We start from the raw sequence: 14,930 nt of genomic DNA, 5'->3' as shown, positions 1-14,930 counted from the left end.
CATTTCCTAGGGGTGGGGTTGACACCACCCCAAGGAGCCACTCCTCAGCCAGCTGTCCCCCCTGGGTTGGTGAGGTGCTGGGTGGGCTCAATGAGCAGGGCCCCCTTCCTCTTTCTACCTCAGAGCCCAGCTCTTGTCTCCCAGTCCGGTTCTCCGGGCCAGTGAGGACTGAGGATGGAGCGCTGGCCCGGCCCCGGGGACCACGTAGCCATGCTTGGTGCCCTGGGCCCACTGCGCCTCATTGGACCCACCTGTCCAGCTTTAGCCTCCTGCAGGCCCCACGCCCTGAATTCCTGGCACACTTACCCCCAGCTCATGCCTACCTTTGTTCGAGGGGACACTTCTCTGTCCTCAGCTTCCTCGGCCTCCCAATATCATGTGACACGGCTGACTGTCTTCCTTCTAGGGACACTCCCGCGGCTCAGGGACCCTCCACTCCCTGGTTTCCCAGCCACCTCTCCGACTGCTCCTCCATCTGCTTAGCAAGTGCCATCCCTTCCTCCAGTGTCTCCTCTCATGTGGGCCCGCTCCTTGGTCCCCACCCTCCCTACTCTTCCACCCTGCCAGGGCCAGCTCAGCGCCGCCCGGCCATCTCCTGACACACGCGGTCGCTGGTGATCCCGTGGCCCTTTACTGAACTGGGCCTCGCGGCCTGCCCTCTCCGCTTGCTTCTCTTCTCCGGGCTGACGAGTGCACATCTGTTATTTGATTCTGCGTCCCCGGACACCACACACTGTGGGACCACGCCGGCCTAAACATGAAACAGCAACTCGCCGTGCTTCCTCTCAAATGTAAAAAGCTAGTCTTAAATCTCTCCAGTGGTTCTCAGGCCAACGTCCCCAACACTACACGAGGGCCACAGGCCCAGCGTGCCTGTCCCCAGCCCCGCTCCAGCCTCGTGTTTTGGCATCCTCACATGCTGCCCGGCTCCAGCCACACTGGTCTTTCCCAGGTTCTTCCAGCCCTCATGCTCCTTCCACTCAGCGCCTTCCCGCCCTGGAATGTGCTTCTCTCCTGCCCCAAGTCACAGGCCACGTCCTTCCTGCTGTCCCGGTGGCTGGTTCTGCCCCCGCCACGTGACCCCAGAGCCCTGGTGGGTCTCTTCCATCAGGCCTCACACAATCCTAATGGTGAAATATTGTTCTGCCGTCTGCCCTGCCCCGCAGACAGGGGCGTCTAGCGGGCAGCGTCAGGTCTGTCTGAACCCTAGACCTGTGCCCAGCACAGAGAAGGCCGTCAGGAAATGATTGCCGTGTAAGGGACTACACCCATTGGTTGATGCCAAGTGACCTCTCACTTCGAGGTGGCCACCAGGATCAGGTGACAGGGCAGCAGCCAGCCCCATTAGGCCCCTCCGTGGGCTAGCCTCTGATCTTGTGCCTGGACTGCTGTTGGGGGTCATCCTACGTTTGCATATAGTTTGCCCCTGCAAACGGCTCAATTCGGACCCCTGATCCCCCAAGGGAACTGCCCTCGCTCTCTCTGAACATGTGCCAATGTGCATTTTTCTGAGGGTTGCCCTCGAGGGATAGCCTCGTATCCTCCCCTTTTGACAGAAGAGGAAACTGAGACTCAGCCAGGTGAAATAAGTCACCCAAGGGTATCCAGGTGATGGCAGCAGAGCTGGGCCTGCGCTTCACCGCCAGCCGCCTCTCACCTCTGACCCACTGCAGGGCAGGGCCCGCACTCCTCGTCTTCCTGGTGTCACAGCTGTTGGCCGCTGTGTGGTCCTCTGGGCAGAGTCCAGTCTAAGCCAGCCTGGCAGTGTGGAGGGCATTTACACACAGAAGCCCCTCAACTGCTGGCCCCCTCCAGAGAGCACTGTGCCAGGTCTGAGGTCGCCTCAGGATGCCCATCCCCAGCATCTTCCCTGTCCCTGACAGTTGAGGCAGCACCTTCCCAGGTTGGGGGACGTTGCAAGTGGTCTCCATTTCACAGCAGAGGACACATTCTCAGAGACGTTATGGGATGACGAGATGTCACAGCGTCCAGCTGGCAGAGCTGGACTCCCACCCCTGGCTTCTGACCACAGACCTGGGCTGGGGCCACCACCCCAACTGCCTCTGCCGATGGTCAGTTCCAGTGCTCCTGCTTGCCAGTGGGGTGATCCTTGTAACGTGACCACGATGGTGCAAAGTGATAAGAAGGCGTCAGCCGGGAGCACCTGCATTTTGCTAGGATGCTCTAGGACGCACAAAGCTTCAGGTTACAGCGATGGGAAAGACAGAGAGTGGCATTAATGTCTGGCTCTCTGGCCTGAGTCCTTTAAGCATAGGAGTTTCTGGCTCTGAGGCCCACAGATGGGCTCCCCCTGAAACTGGAAGCAGAATTTGACAGACTGCCCTCAGGTGCATTTTGCTGAGCACCTGATGCCTTCTATGAGCTTCCCCAAGGCGCCAATGGGACCCTGGCCTTAACTGAGCTGGCTTCCTCCCGCCTCTCCAGTCTAGGTGACAGCTCCTGGGCCCTTCTCCCTCTCCTCCTTCCAAGGCAAACATCCGTGGCCAGGGTTGCCAGGGACCCTGAAGAGCCCCTACAGGCTGCAGTGGGAGCAGCAAAGACGACCAAGCCCTCCCCCCATCGCTGCACAAACCTCAACGGTGCAAACCTTTAGGGTTTGCATAGCCCTTTCACACGTTCTAGCGGATTAGCGCGACAATTCAGGGAGGCAGGTGCCACCAGCCCCACTTAGCAAAACAGGCTCAGACAGGTCAGTCGGTTGCCCAAGGTCGCGGAGGTCAGAAAGTGCCGAGCTGGGTTCGAATTCGGACGGGGCTGGAGGGAGAGGGCAAGCGCGGGCCGGGGCATCCGCCGATCTCAGGCTCGGTCTCCCAGTCTGCGATATGCGGTCCCGCTGGATTGGCACCCCGGCCGGGTCGCAGCAGGGTTCCGGCGACGCCGGAGCGGGCAGCGCGTGCCGGACTGCGGCGAGCGCGGAGCTACGGCCCCGCCTCTGCCCGTCGCCATTGGGCCACGGGTGCGTCCGTCAGCCACTCGTGCCCAATGGGCGGCGAACCGGCGCTCGTGGCTGGGCGGTGGCGCCCGGCGCGTGGTCACCGGCGGGCGCGCGGCACCCCCGCCCGCGGTTGGCCTGGCAACGCGCTGCGCTCGCGGCTCCGCCCCCTGCCGGCGGCGGCGCGGCGCGGGGCGGGCGGACCCGCGGGCGGGCGAGCGGGCGGAGGGAGCCAGGCCGCCGGAGCGTGTGCGCCGCCCGCGGTCCGGTCACGTCCCCGCGCGGGCGCCGCCGCCCGCGTAGTGCGGAACGAGGGCGCCCGGGCCCGCGCTCGCCGTCTCTCCCCGCCCCGCCCCGCCTGGAGCAGCTCGGCCGGAGCACCGCGCCGCGGCCCGGAGGTGAGTGAGCGGACCCGCGGCCGGGGCGCGCGTCTGAGCCTCGGGGGTTCGGGGGCGCCCACCCCACCCCCACCGGGCCTCGCCCGGGCCTTTGTGCTGGGGATCCGGCCGGGTGGGGGGCGCCGGGTCGGGGGCGCCGGGGCGCAGCCACAGGGATGCCCGGCCGGTGGGGGCGGCGAGGGCGGGCACGCCCGCAAGGTGGGCAGGGGGCGGCCGCGGCCCGGCAGGTGCTGGCGAGGGGCGCCGCCGGGCTGAGGATCCGGCGGGAGGGGGCGGCTGCAGGCCGGGAGGGTGGGCAGGGGCCGCGGGGATGCCGCGCTAGGGGCCAGAGCAGCGGCTTCTGCGGAGCCGGGCCAGGGCGGCGACCTGCGGGAGGGCGCCGAGGCGGGGTCTCCCTCCCGGGGGAGAGGGAAGGAGGCGACCCGAGCAGCGGGGGCGCCGACGCGGGGCTTTGGCTAAAACGAAGGCGAGGGCCCCGGAGGCCTGGGCCCGGGGACGGACGGCTCGCAGTTTTCGGTCACCGCTCTTGCAGCGAGCAGGTTCCTTGGAGGCGTTTAGAGCCAGAGATGAGTATCGACCCGCTGCTATTGTGATATGTTCCCGGCTCAATATTTTTTTCCCTTAAAAGGCGGTGGGGGTGTTTGGGGGGAGGGGTGTGAGGGCCTCGGGGCCGGAGCTCCGTATCCTGCGGAGATCCGAGGGGGCTCTGCGTTCAGGGCGGTGCTGAGCCTCTCTGGGCGATGATGGCAGGAATCCGCCTAGGCCCAGAATTGGGGTTCTGTGTTACAAGAGGGAAGAGGATGGGAAGGCGGTGCCGAGGCAGGGCTCCCTGGAGTCCAGTGTCTCAGGATGGAGGGACCCGCCTGGTAGGGAAGGTCTGCCCGGCTTAGGGAGGCAGCCGAGTGATTTCCCTGCCCTGGGGACTGAGTCCTGCTGCCTTCAGCTCTGTCTGGAGGAGGCTCCTTGGCCAAATTCGATTAAGCAAATATTTACTGAGTGTTCGCTCCCCCGGGGCCTGGCGCTGGGGTGGGAGTGGACTGGGCCTGCCCTCTGGGGACTGACTCACCACCCCACAGGGGAAAAATGTCTGCTCAGATAACCCAACCCTGAGTGTGGGTTCAAGGGCCTTGGGAGGGACCTCAGAGAGGTGACCTGGGCTAGGGTCAGACGGGCCTGTGGGCAGAGTGACTTTTGAAGTGGAGCTTGAAGGACACGGGCACAGTTGGGGTGGGCATTGCGGACAGAGGGGAGAAAATGGACTGAGGCAGAGAGAGGGCGCTCCGGCAGTTGGGTCTGGCAGGAGCCCGGGGTGTGCTTGGGAGCATAGGAGGTATGGCGGGAAAGGCGGGTGGGGGTGGCAGGGGATGAGGGAGCTGGAGAAACAGAAAGACCGGGTTTTTTCTTAGCTGTGGCTGTTTCAGTGGGGGCTGCAGCATCCTCATCTGTGAAAGGGAGCAGCTGTGTGACCCGGGAGCCGCGGTGGGCCTGGGGACGAGCTTCAAAGACCTGGGAGGGCTCCGTGCAGCCGAGGACTGCCCTGCCTGCCCTGCCAGGCATCTTGTCCCTGGGGCAGGGCCGGAGTGCTGGGTCACTGACCACCCAGCCTCCTTCCCAGCCAGGATGCAGGATGATGTTTAGCTGGTGACCCTGTCCCTTTGGGGTGTGGATGTTTTCAAACAGAAACCGGGGAATCCTGAGTGTCTCTGTGTAGGGCTGACGGTGCGAGGGCCTGGCTGTGCCTGGCTGAAGTGGTGTGCCTTCGGCGTTCCTCGTGGTCCAGATGAGACACTGGCATTTGGTTTAACACTCTTCTTGTGTGTTCCTCTAACAGACGCTGGTTTTCTGAGACAGGAGGTGAATAAGACATAGTTCCTCCCCCTCGGAAGCCCCGTGTCACCTTCTGCTTTGGATCTGCTGGCTTGCTGGCTCCTGGGGGGAAGGGGCTGTTTGTTACTCATCTGTGTGGCATGCCCCTCCCTGCCCTGTCCCCAAACACCCACCCACTTTCGGCTTTTGGCTAAGGCCTAGGTTGCTGCAGCGAGAGCAGGGCCACCTGCCTGCCCTCATGGGGGTGAGGTCCACGCTGAGCCTGATGGAGCTGCTTCACTCTGTGCCTGTCGCCCGGCCCTCTTCCAGGGGCCTGCATGAGACTCTAGATTTGGGACACAGGGAATGAATTCCACTGTCTGTCGTCAGCTTCTCAGCTCTTCTGTTTCCTGGAGTCCCAGGAGGAAAAGTGCCTGGGTCTGGCTCTCAGGAGCTTCTAGGGCAATTCCAGGAACTTGTAGGTAACCGGGCAGACTTGGCACGGCTGCCCAGGGCCCCTGCGGAGAGGCTGGTGGGATGGAGGGTGTCAGACCCAGAGTGTGGCCCCAGGGGCCTCGACCTCGCAGAGTGGTTGTCTCATGTGCACATGCGATGCTGGTGTGTGCCGCGCCTTCCTGCCGTGTAGGTGAGGACCAGGCAGCCCTGTACTGTCCCCTGCCAGCTGTCAGAAGACCCGAGTGCTGTGCGGCTCTAGGGCATTCTCGATGCTACTGACCCGCGGCTGGGCTGGGCTTGCAGGAACTCTGGAAGAGGCTGATAGTGCGCTGCTCCCCTGCGGCCCCCAGGAAGGAAGCCTGGGGTGCTGGAGCCTCGGGGCAGGCCTGCAGCACTGTAGTTGGCAGGAGGGAGGGCGGAGGGAGGTGGACAGAGACCTCAGGGCTCCCAGGTTGGAGCCCAGAGTGGTGGCCAGACACAGCTCAGGCAGACTGGGGAGGGGTGCAGGGTGGGGAGGGAGAGCGCCCGTCAAGGCAGAAGACTTGGGTCAGGCCCTGGGCCCGCCGCCACCCGGCCCAGCCCTGGCCTCTCGAGAGTGCCCTGCCTGGTCCCCGCAGGCCTTCATCACACGTTTGGCCCCTCCGGTACCCATGCGGCTGGTGAGGTGCAGAGTGAACTGCCGGAGACTAACTCACAGGAACCGTCTGATGGACCCCAGAGCATGTGGGGCAGACGTCGGCCCTCCATACGGAGCCTCACGATTGCTCATCCACTCATTCCTGTGGCCAGTATTTACCAGTGCCTGTAAGAGCTAGGTGCTGTGCCAGGCACAGGGGTAGGGCAGGGAGCAGGACGGATGCATCGTCTGCTCGCATGACAACCACATCAGACTGGGAGAGACTGGCACAATACCTGTGTAACTGAAGGAAAGGGAGGATAAGTGCCTTGAGGAGAATTCAAGCAGAAAGTTGAGGGAGGGCATCGCTGTGTGGAGGGGCTGCTGGTGCAGTGCCATGGAGGGTTGGGTGAGTGATAGGGAAGAACACCAGGATAGGGAATGGCAGGTGCAAAGGCCCTGAGGCCAACACAGTTCAGCTGCAGGAGGTTCCACCAGAAGGCCCGGGGGCTGGAACCACTAATGGGGGGGCGGAGGGGAGGACATGTATGTGGAGCAAGTCAGGTAGGGCTCTGCAGCCCCAGTGAGGCAGGAAGCCCTGGGCAGGTTTGGAGCAGAGAAACTCCAGCTAATTACACTTTTAAAAGACCTGTCTGACTGACGGGCACAGGGGCAAGACCAGAGACCATTAGGGGCCGTTGCAGCATTTGGGGTGGGGAGGCTGCTGACCCCCTGGGGTGGGGGCACCACAGATAGTGAGATGGGGAATTTATCTTAAAGAGGACCTGCCAATAGAGAAGAGGCAAGGACAGCCCTGGAAGGACAGAGTCGGCTTTGGCTGAGAAGGAAGCGTTGGCCTCATCTGTAAGAGACGGGGAATCGGGAGTCAAGGTACACCCGGTAGACGTAGGCGTGTGTGTGACGGTCAGAGGGTCACTGGGAGCCAGGGACCGGCCGAGTTCCCAGGGATCGATGGGAGGTGGGACCGGCAGGGTCTGGGTCAGGCCTCAGGGCCTGCCCGGCTCAGAGCACGAGCTGAGAAGGAGCATCTAGAAAAGAGACTGAGAAGGACTGACGGCGAGTGAGGTGGGAGCACAGTCACAATGGCGACGTTGGGGGCTGCAGAAGAGGGTATTCCCAGGAGGGTGGGTCCCCTGCAGCAAACTCTGCGAGAGGCACGGGGTGTGTGGGGACTGAGCAGCGTGGGCAGGACTGGCCACATCATTCTTGGGCCCTTGTTAAAAGTTGTTAAGCATTTCAAGACAGCGACAGCAGAGCATCGAACCAGGCGTGGCCGTGTGGGGCTACCATGGGCATCCCCGTGGAGCCTGGCTGCGCTGGCGGCTGGAACAGCACCCAGGACCACCGCCGCTCTCCCCTCCCCTCGCCTCTTATGGGCAGAGGGCATGGGGCCGCGAGGGTGGGTCAGAGCCAGCCTGCGAGCCTCACCCTGGCCTCCCGTGCGTGTCGCCTCTGCCCCCTCTGTCTGCTCACCCTGGTGGCCTGGGCCCCTGGGCGGGAGGCACAGCCCCATGGCCGAGCGCTAGGCAGTCCAGTGGCGGGCACCCTCTCACAATGGCTTCCGTGAGTTCGTCTCTTTTCCACAGGAGCTACTACGTCATCGAGTTTTGAGTTATTGCTTCTAAATTAAGGTGTAACTCTCTTTGAGAGACGTCCCTGGAGAATCCATCGAAAGTGCTAAGAAGCGAGACTGTTAAAAAACCCCGGTGGGGGAGGGCCGTGCCAGGGCATCTCGGCCCTTCCAGTGGCCCTTGGCAGCGACGCCGGCCCGAGGCTCGCAGGCGCCCGGGTGGCCGCAGTGGGGCAGCCCTTTCAGAAGGAGGCCCTCCCTGTGGGACAGCCCTCCCTGCCCCCTGGGATAGAGAGAGTTGAGCAGACAGGGCTTTCTGGGGGCGCTGGCCTGCCCCTGAGTCCCGGAGGTCACAGTCCAGGGCTGGAGTGGGGAGTGGCCCCGAGGTGCACGTTCACCCCAGCGCCCCGAGCAGGCGTTCACAGCGGGGCAGCGGACTCCACTCTGGATGACGGCGGCCGGGCGCCAGGGGGTCCCAAGCTCCCTGTCCTCCCACCGCCGGTCCCACCAAGAAGGGCCTGTTGGACCTCAGTTTTCTCCTCCAAGTTGAGCCTGAGACCTAAGCAGATGGTGGCTTTCCTGAGTGGGTGACTGCGTGTGCCCCGGCGAGGTGTCCAGGAGCCCCGAGAGCTTGCTTGCAGCATGGCGGCCACCTTCTCTGTCCCTTGGCAGGGCTGAGGGGCTGTGGCCACCTCGTCCTTTCTGCTGGAGACCAGCCTCCTCCTTGCAGCTGCTCTATCTTCTCACTGACGGTCCTTAGACGGGTCCACGCATGTCCCTGTGTGTCCAGGAGGAGGGTCTCCAGGCCTCCAACTTCTGTGCTCTCATACCGAGGCCTGTCCGGGCTGTCCGTATAGAGCAGCACTGTGGCCCCACCCGCACATACCCTGTGCTCCTCCTGCCTCTGTTTTTCCCCTTTGCGCTGGTCCCAGCGTGACCTACTGCCTGTTGTGTTTATTTGTGTTTGTTTACCGTCCTCTCCTGGACCTGAAGGTGAGCTCTGGGAGCTCAGGACCTTCGTCTGCAGCTCACCACTGAGAATCCTGCCCCGGAGCCCGGCCTGGCCCACGCAGGGACTGGGAAGGTGGCTGCTGAAGGGGGACTGAATACCGGCAATTGCGCAGCCTGACTGCTGTGGCCCGCTGAGCCACTTTGCCATGGCGGGCTGCGCTTCCTGTGGCTGCAGGCCTGTTGGAGGACCGCTGCCCCAGCTCAACACTCTGCTCTCCAGAGGTTGTGTCTTTGGGCCTTAGGTTTGACCGACAAGCACAGACCCCCCGTGGGTGGACACGATTGGCTGGACCCTATCAGGCCTGCAGCAGGGAGCTGCCCAGCTTTTCACACTGCCATCACCACCACCAAGAGTTGGATGTCTCGGCTGACACCTGGCCCCTCAGTGACGTGGTGTGACCTGGTGAGGCCTTGGTCAGATGCAGGAGATCCACACAGTCATGACAGATAGAGACGTGTCCACAGCAAACCATCCTAGAGGACAAGATGAGGTCCTGGTGGTAGGAAAGGGGCACAGAGCCCACCATGACCATGTGATGGCTGACTGGCCCTTCCAGATGGCCCCTCTACCCCCAGATTAGCTCAGAGGGCAGCTCAGTGCGGGGGAAGAGCGCTGGACAGGAAGTCGAGGGACCTGGGGTCTAGTCCTGGCTCTGCCTGTCACAGTGACGCTGGTGAATCCTCTTCACCCTCTGGGGCTCTGTGTCCTCACCCTTATGTTGGGCTGGGCCAAGGCTGCAGAGGATTTTCACTTTTCATACCACCTCTGGAGTGGCCACCCAAAGCACGCAGTGCTGAGCAGGATTCGGAGGCTGCGTTGTGCCTCAGAGGGAAAGCGGTCGTGGAGTGAGGTCTGCAGTGGGAGAGGAGGCAGGACTTAGACGTCCTTCCAGGGGCTGGCCAGCCCCACCCACCATGCCCTCACTCTTGCTCAGCAGCTTCAGCTCATCCTTCCTCTCTCCTCACCCACCCCTTCTTCCTGGACCCTGAGCCTGACCCCTCCTGTGCTTCCCAGTTGGTGTCCTGAGTCTGACGGGCAGCTCAGGTCACTGTGGAGTCTCTTCTGAGGCAGCGTTTCTCTCTGCTCCAAACGAATGAATGAGCAGTTGAGAGAGCTTCCCTGGTGCTGATCTCCGCTCTGCCATAGAGCCCGAGAAGCCTGCCTGGAATTGGGAGGCCAGGTAGCCACAGAAACACGCTAAACCATGTAGTTCCAGCTCGACGTGTTGTAGGAGTGGGGACGCGTGGGAAGAGGGGGTGCGTGACCAGGGAGGGCCATGGCATGTGAGTCCCAGGCTCTGGGTCCTGCGGGCACCCAGCAGTCCCGTTTGACCTGGGCCGTGGAGCGGCTCACCAGGCTTCACCGGGGGTGAGCGATGGGAACGCGCTTCATGCTGCCAGGGGCCCTTGAAGTCCCTCCTTGACCAAGGGTTGGAGGACTTGACCCCTACAGCCTTCACTCTGGCTCGAGCAGGCGCTGGTGACCTGAGCCAGTGGCGCCCCACCCCTACTCCCCCCGGCCACTGTGCCAGCGAGGCTGTGAGCAGGGCAGGGTGACGAGGAGGTGTCTAGGCCAGGGAAGGGGCAGTCTCCACGTGAGGGACCTTTCTCTGAGGTCGGCCACCCCTGTGTTGACTGAGGCCCTGGCCCTCACTGCCCCCTTCCCCCTGCCCACCCCAGCGTGGCTCATCTTCTGTGACCCCAGATGCCCTAGCTGTGTGTGGCCTCTGGCCTGCCCCGCCTGTCCCCTCTTGCTTCCTGTGGCTCCATGGGGTGACCACCAGGACCCTGGCCAGCCTGCCTGTCTCTCATCCAGCCCCATCAGCGCATGTGGATATGGCGGCTCTGTCCCCAATCTAGACTTTCCTCCAGCACGATCACCCCCCTCACCTCTGATATGCTGTGCAAACATATTTCTCGATAAAATGCTGGGAAGAAAAATAATTAGAGTGTTGCCTCCATTATCCAATTTCTGATTAATCAAACTCTCTTTGTCCTCGGCCAGAATCTATTCATTTCCCTTAAACGCTGGGCCAGTGCCAGGCATCGATTTCCTCTGTGATAACGCCACGCACGCACGCACATCCCCAGCCCTGCTCCTGCCCCGTGGCAGGGAGGAGGGCACCAAAGCCCTGACAGGCCTGCCCTGGTGCCCCCAGCAGCAGCCGGCTCCTCGAGTTGCCCGGCTGCACTCGGCCCCTCCGTGGCCTGAGTCCCTGTGTGCGTTAGTCTCGCCTCACTGGCTGTTCTGGGGCTCTCAGGGCAGAGGGAGGGATGGAGGACTGGGGCATAAGGGGAGCTGCAGCCCCGGGCTCTGGGCAGGCTAGGACTTTGGGGAATGTCCCCATCACTGGCACAGGAAGGCTGTGGCTGGGCAGGCAGGCTGAGGGTGACAGCCAGAGCTTGTGAGGGGGCCTCAGGTTGAGGGGTAGGCTGGGGGTGGGGGCATACTTTCAGTGGCAGCAACTGAAGCCTGGCCCTGATGGGCTTACTAGATGAAGGGACATCCTGGGCTGGGGGCTCAGAGGCCAAGGCCAGGCAGGAGAGGGCTGCACATCTACTGTGTCCATCTGGGGAAAGGCCACAGGCCTTTCTAGAAGCCTTCCCAGAAGTCCCTGGCTGGCCCCTCCCTGCACTGAGCTGGCCCCTCCCTCACTCAGTACAAAGAGCTGGCTTGGATTGATCAGCACCTGCTTCCTGCCAGGTACTTCTGGGCTGTGGACACCTCGGTGATAATGACCAGCAGCTCTGCCCTGTGGGGCTGGCCTTCTGTGAGCACGAAGTGGGGCAGTAAACACATCGAGCCATGAGCCAGTCATGCAGCAGGTCAGAAGGCAGCAGTGCTGTGAGGGAGTCATAGATAGGATGGGCGGGGAGGCCTCCCGAGCAGAGGACCTCTGAGCCTGAGGGAAGGATGGAGTGGCTCTCTAGACAAAGAGTGTTCTGGGCAGAGGGAACAGCCTGTGCAAAGGCCCTGAGGGAGAACATGCAATATGTGCTTGAGAGGCAGCAGTTCCACAGGATGGAGAGTGGAGGGAGCGTGGGAGGAGTGTCAGAGGCAGGGGCCGGTACAGAGCCCTGGGGCCCTGGAAGGACTGGCACTCTGGCTCAGAACTGAGATGGTGTGCTGTGGGAAGGTTTTGAGCACAAGAGAGACACTCTGCTTTATGTTTTCACAAGGATCCCCTGGCTGCTGGGGGGAGCACAGAGGGCAGGGGCTGGGAGAGAGCAAGGAGGCCTGAGAGGTCACTGTGGCAATCTAGATGAGAGACTCGGGGTTGGAGGGCTAAGTGGTCAGATTCCAGACAGAGGCTCTCCTGAGGCCTGCCAGGCCCAGCCCTGACCTGGGCACCAGGCTCTGTTAGAAAGGAAGTGGGGAGGGGCAGAGAGAAAGATCTGGGCCTGCAGTAGGTACGACTGCTGCTGCCAAGCCCCCTTGCCTGCCTCACTCCGTCCCCCCGCCTCGTCGTGTCGCTTAGAGCTACGCCCCTCGCTGGAGAACTGCCCTGGGCCCTCAGAGGCCCCTTGCCCGGAAGTGCCTGGGAGGCCCTGCGCCTTCCCTCAAGGCGGGAGAGCGTTGATTCCAGTCACGCTCCACAGCTCCCCGTGGGATCAGGCTAGTGCCAGACACGGCTGAAGCCACACCTGTGCCTACTTGCCCCGCCCCGTCCTGCATCCCTGTCTCCTGAACTTGCTTCCTCCGCCAGTCACATGCCAGAAACTCCCACCTCAGGCTCTGCTCCTGGAGAACCCCATCAGGACGGGGTCAGAGGCTGCTGCAGACTTGGAGACTCCTGGGGGTGGCCCCTCACGGATGGGAGGACCGGAGCCAGCCACTGAGAGTGACCTGGGGCAGCTTCCAGTGCAGGGACCCCAGGCTACTGGCCTCAGGAGGACCCCCAGTACTTGACAACATGCAGATTCCTGGGCCCTTCCTCCTGAATCTGCAGAATCCTCAGACTCCGCAGCCTGCAGGCCTGTGTGAGTTTAGGAGGCTCAGGAAGCAGGCTCTGGGGGAGGGCAAGGAAGAAGGCGGGCCCCAACAGGAGGTGGTGCCCACCTCCAGCAGAGAAAGACAGGAAAGGAGCTACAGGGAGGCACGAGGGGCTGGGGAAGGAGCCGGGTGCTTGTCTGGCCCCATGGAGCCCTCACCAGAGAGGGCAGGGGCATGGGACCATGGGATGCCACGCTTAGAGGCAGGGGACAGGAAATTTCAGGGTAACAGAGACCCAGAATGGCTAAATCCAAGAGCCCACCCAGCCCAGAGGCCTGAGAGAAAGTCAGCAGTTACCTTCACTCTGGCCACCCGGGAGCCCAGCTCTGCCCGTGGCAGCCCCTTCCCCGGGCCCTTAGCGGGGTGGCACTTCTTCCCTGCGCCGCAGAGCCTCCGTCCCCTTGTCTGTGGAGCCTTTCCACTTTCATTTATTTATTTACTCCTGGCCCCGAGAAATCTCTGGCCTGATTTCCTCCTGAGTCAGTGTTCCTCAGGCGGTGCTATCTCATCTCGTCTGGTCGGCCTTGGCGGCTGTGGGCCAGAAGGCTGGACACGTGGCTGAGGGCATCCAGAGCCACAGGACAGTACAGGGCCATTGGGGAGGGCCTCCCTGGTCATCATTAGCAGTGGCGCTCTGAGGCCAACAGTCTGCCTAGCTGGGGCAGAGCCATTGGTGGGAGCCTGTCTGCAGGTGGGGACACTGCACACCAACCCTGGTCCTTCTCCCATCCACTCGGACTCTGGCTCCAAAATAAGCAGAGAACTAGGAGGAGGCAAAGAAACAGGGGCTGCTTTTAAGGGGCACCACACTGCGGGTCTGCTGGTGCCACGCCGTCAGGCAGGTTGGGGGCCATGGATAAGCTAACCCAGTGGCCTGGGCCTGGGTAGCTGTGGAATGTCTGCAAAGAACCCACACACACAGGGTCACATGTCCCCAAGCCCCAATCAGTAGTGTCTCGCGTATGTAATTGCTCCTATTTTTTCAAATATTTGCAGAAGCTGTTGTGATAAAGGAAATGCAAAGTCATTTATAAGCCTTACAGAAATCTTGGTGCTCAGAACTCCTTTTACCCCGTCGCCAGTGCTTGCTGGATGGATGGGCACTCTCCATTCCTGTGGTAAAACATGCCGGCCTGTGTCCCCGGCAGGCCAGCTGCTCCAGGACAGTGGCTCCCCGTGCCGTGCGCTTCAGCACCCACCCCTTTGAGTCAATGCTGTTTGTCCAAAAGCTGTGTGTGCCACTTGTAGTTGTCATTGTGATTCTGTCCTTGAACATCATCTAAACTGCTGAACTGTGAACGTGAAGAGGGTTTCTTTGGGAATTAGGTGGATGCATTGGGAAACCTCAGTAAAAGCTGTGGTTAGGTTTGGTGTGGCCAGGACAGCTCTACGGTTGGGGACAGGGAGCCGTGACAACCTAGGATTCGGTCCCGGCAACTTTGCCAGCTCACGCCATGTGGAGAAAGTCAGCTGGACGTCGCATGGTGTGTGTGTTTTAAGCAGGGACGGTGACAGCGCCTCCAGTAAGTGAGCCTGTGCTCTGAGAGGAGCTCTTGGCCCACTCCAAAAATTGGCAAATGAGTGTATGTTTACCTACATTTATCTGTTTTAAGTTAAGATAAAATGTTTAAAGTACATATTATCATTTCTTGTGACTCCCCGCTTTAAGTCGCTTTTCAATGTGCCAACAGCCGGCAGTCCCAGCTTCGATGGTGACTTAATGATGGTCATTAGTGGGTCTTGGAAATGTATCTGTAATAACGGTGGAATCTTCGGGGCTGGTTTGTTGTTGTTTAGCATTAGAATGAGGAGGGGTGGGTCCCTCTACTTGGACGGGGGGCGTGCTGCTGGACCACGTTGCAGAGCTCCCTCCTGGACAGGCCAACCTGGGAGCGCCTCCTTGGGACCGCCGAGGGGCAGCTTGCAGGGAAGTGTGGGGTCTCCCGGCACAAGGGTCATGCCAGGAGGGCCCGAGGACCAGGAGATGCTGGTTTCCTCCCAGCGAGAGCTGATGGGCCCTTGGCCCAGGCCTGGGGTGTGCTGTGGGGTGCAGAGTCCAAGCTCCCCACACCCCGGCTCTTATTTCAGCAGGTGCAAAGTGTCAG

At 61.9% G+C, this 14,930-nt stretch overlaps 2 protein-coding genes across 4 annotated transcripts in view; one reads left to right on the top strand and one right to left on the bottom strand.

Moving 5' to 3' along the window:
* RSPH14 (radial spoke head 14 homolog) overlaps window positions 1–14,930 on the bottom strand; it is a 98,873-nt gene that overhangs the window by 28,606 nt on the left and 55,337 nt on the right. The window lies entirely within an intron of this gene.
* The window catches only part of GNAZ (G protein subunit alpha z), a 53,614-nt gene continuing 41,800 nt past the window's right edge, over window positions 3,117–14,930 (top strand). Inside the window, exon 1 of the mRNA XM_044775367.2 lies at window positions 3,117–3,351. The gene's annotated coding sequence lies outside the window, so the exon portion shown is untranslated. The remainder of the gene's footprint in view (window positions 3,352–14,930) is intronic.

This window comes from Equus asinus, chromosome 8 (genome assembly GCF_041296235.1).
Source record: "Equus asinus isolate D_3611 breed Donkey chromosome 8, EquAss-T2T_v2, whole genome shotgun sequence".
Taxonomy (NCBI): Eukaryota; Metazoa; Chordata; class Mammalia; order Perissodactyla; family Equidae; genus Equus; species Equus asinus.
This window is presented reverse-complemented; position numbering and strand designations above follow the sequence as displayed.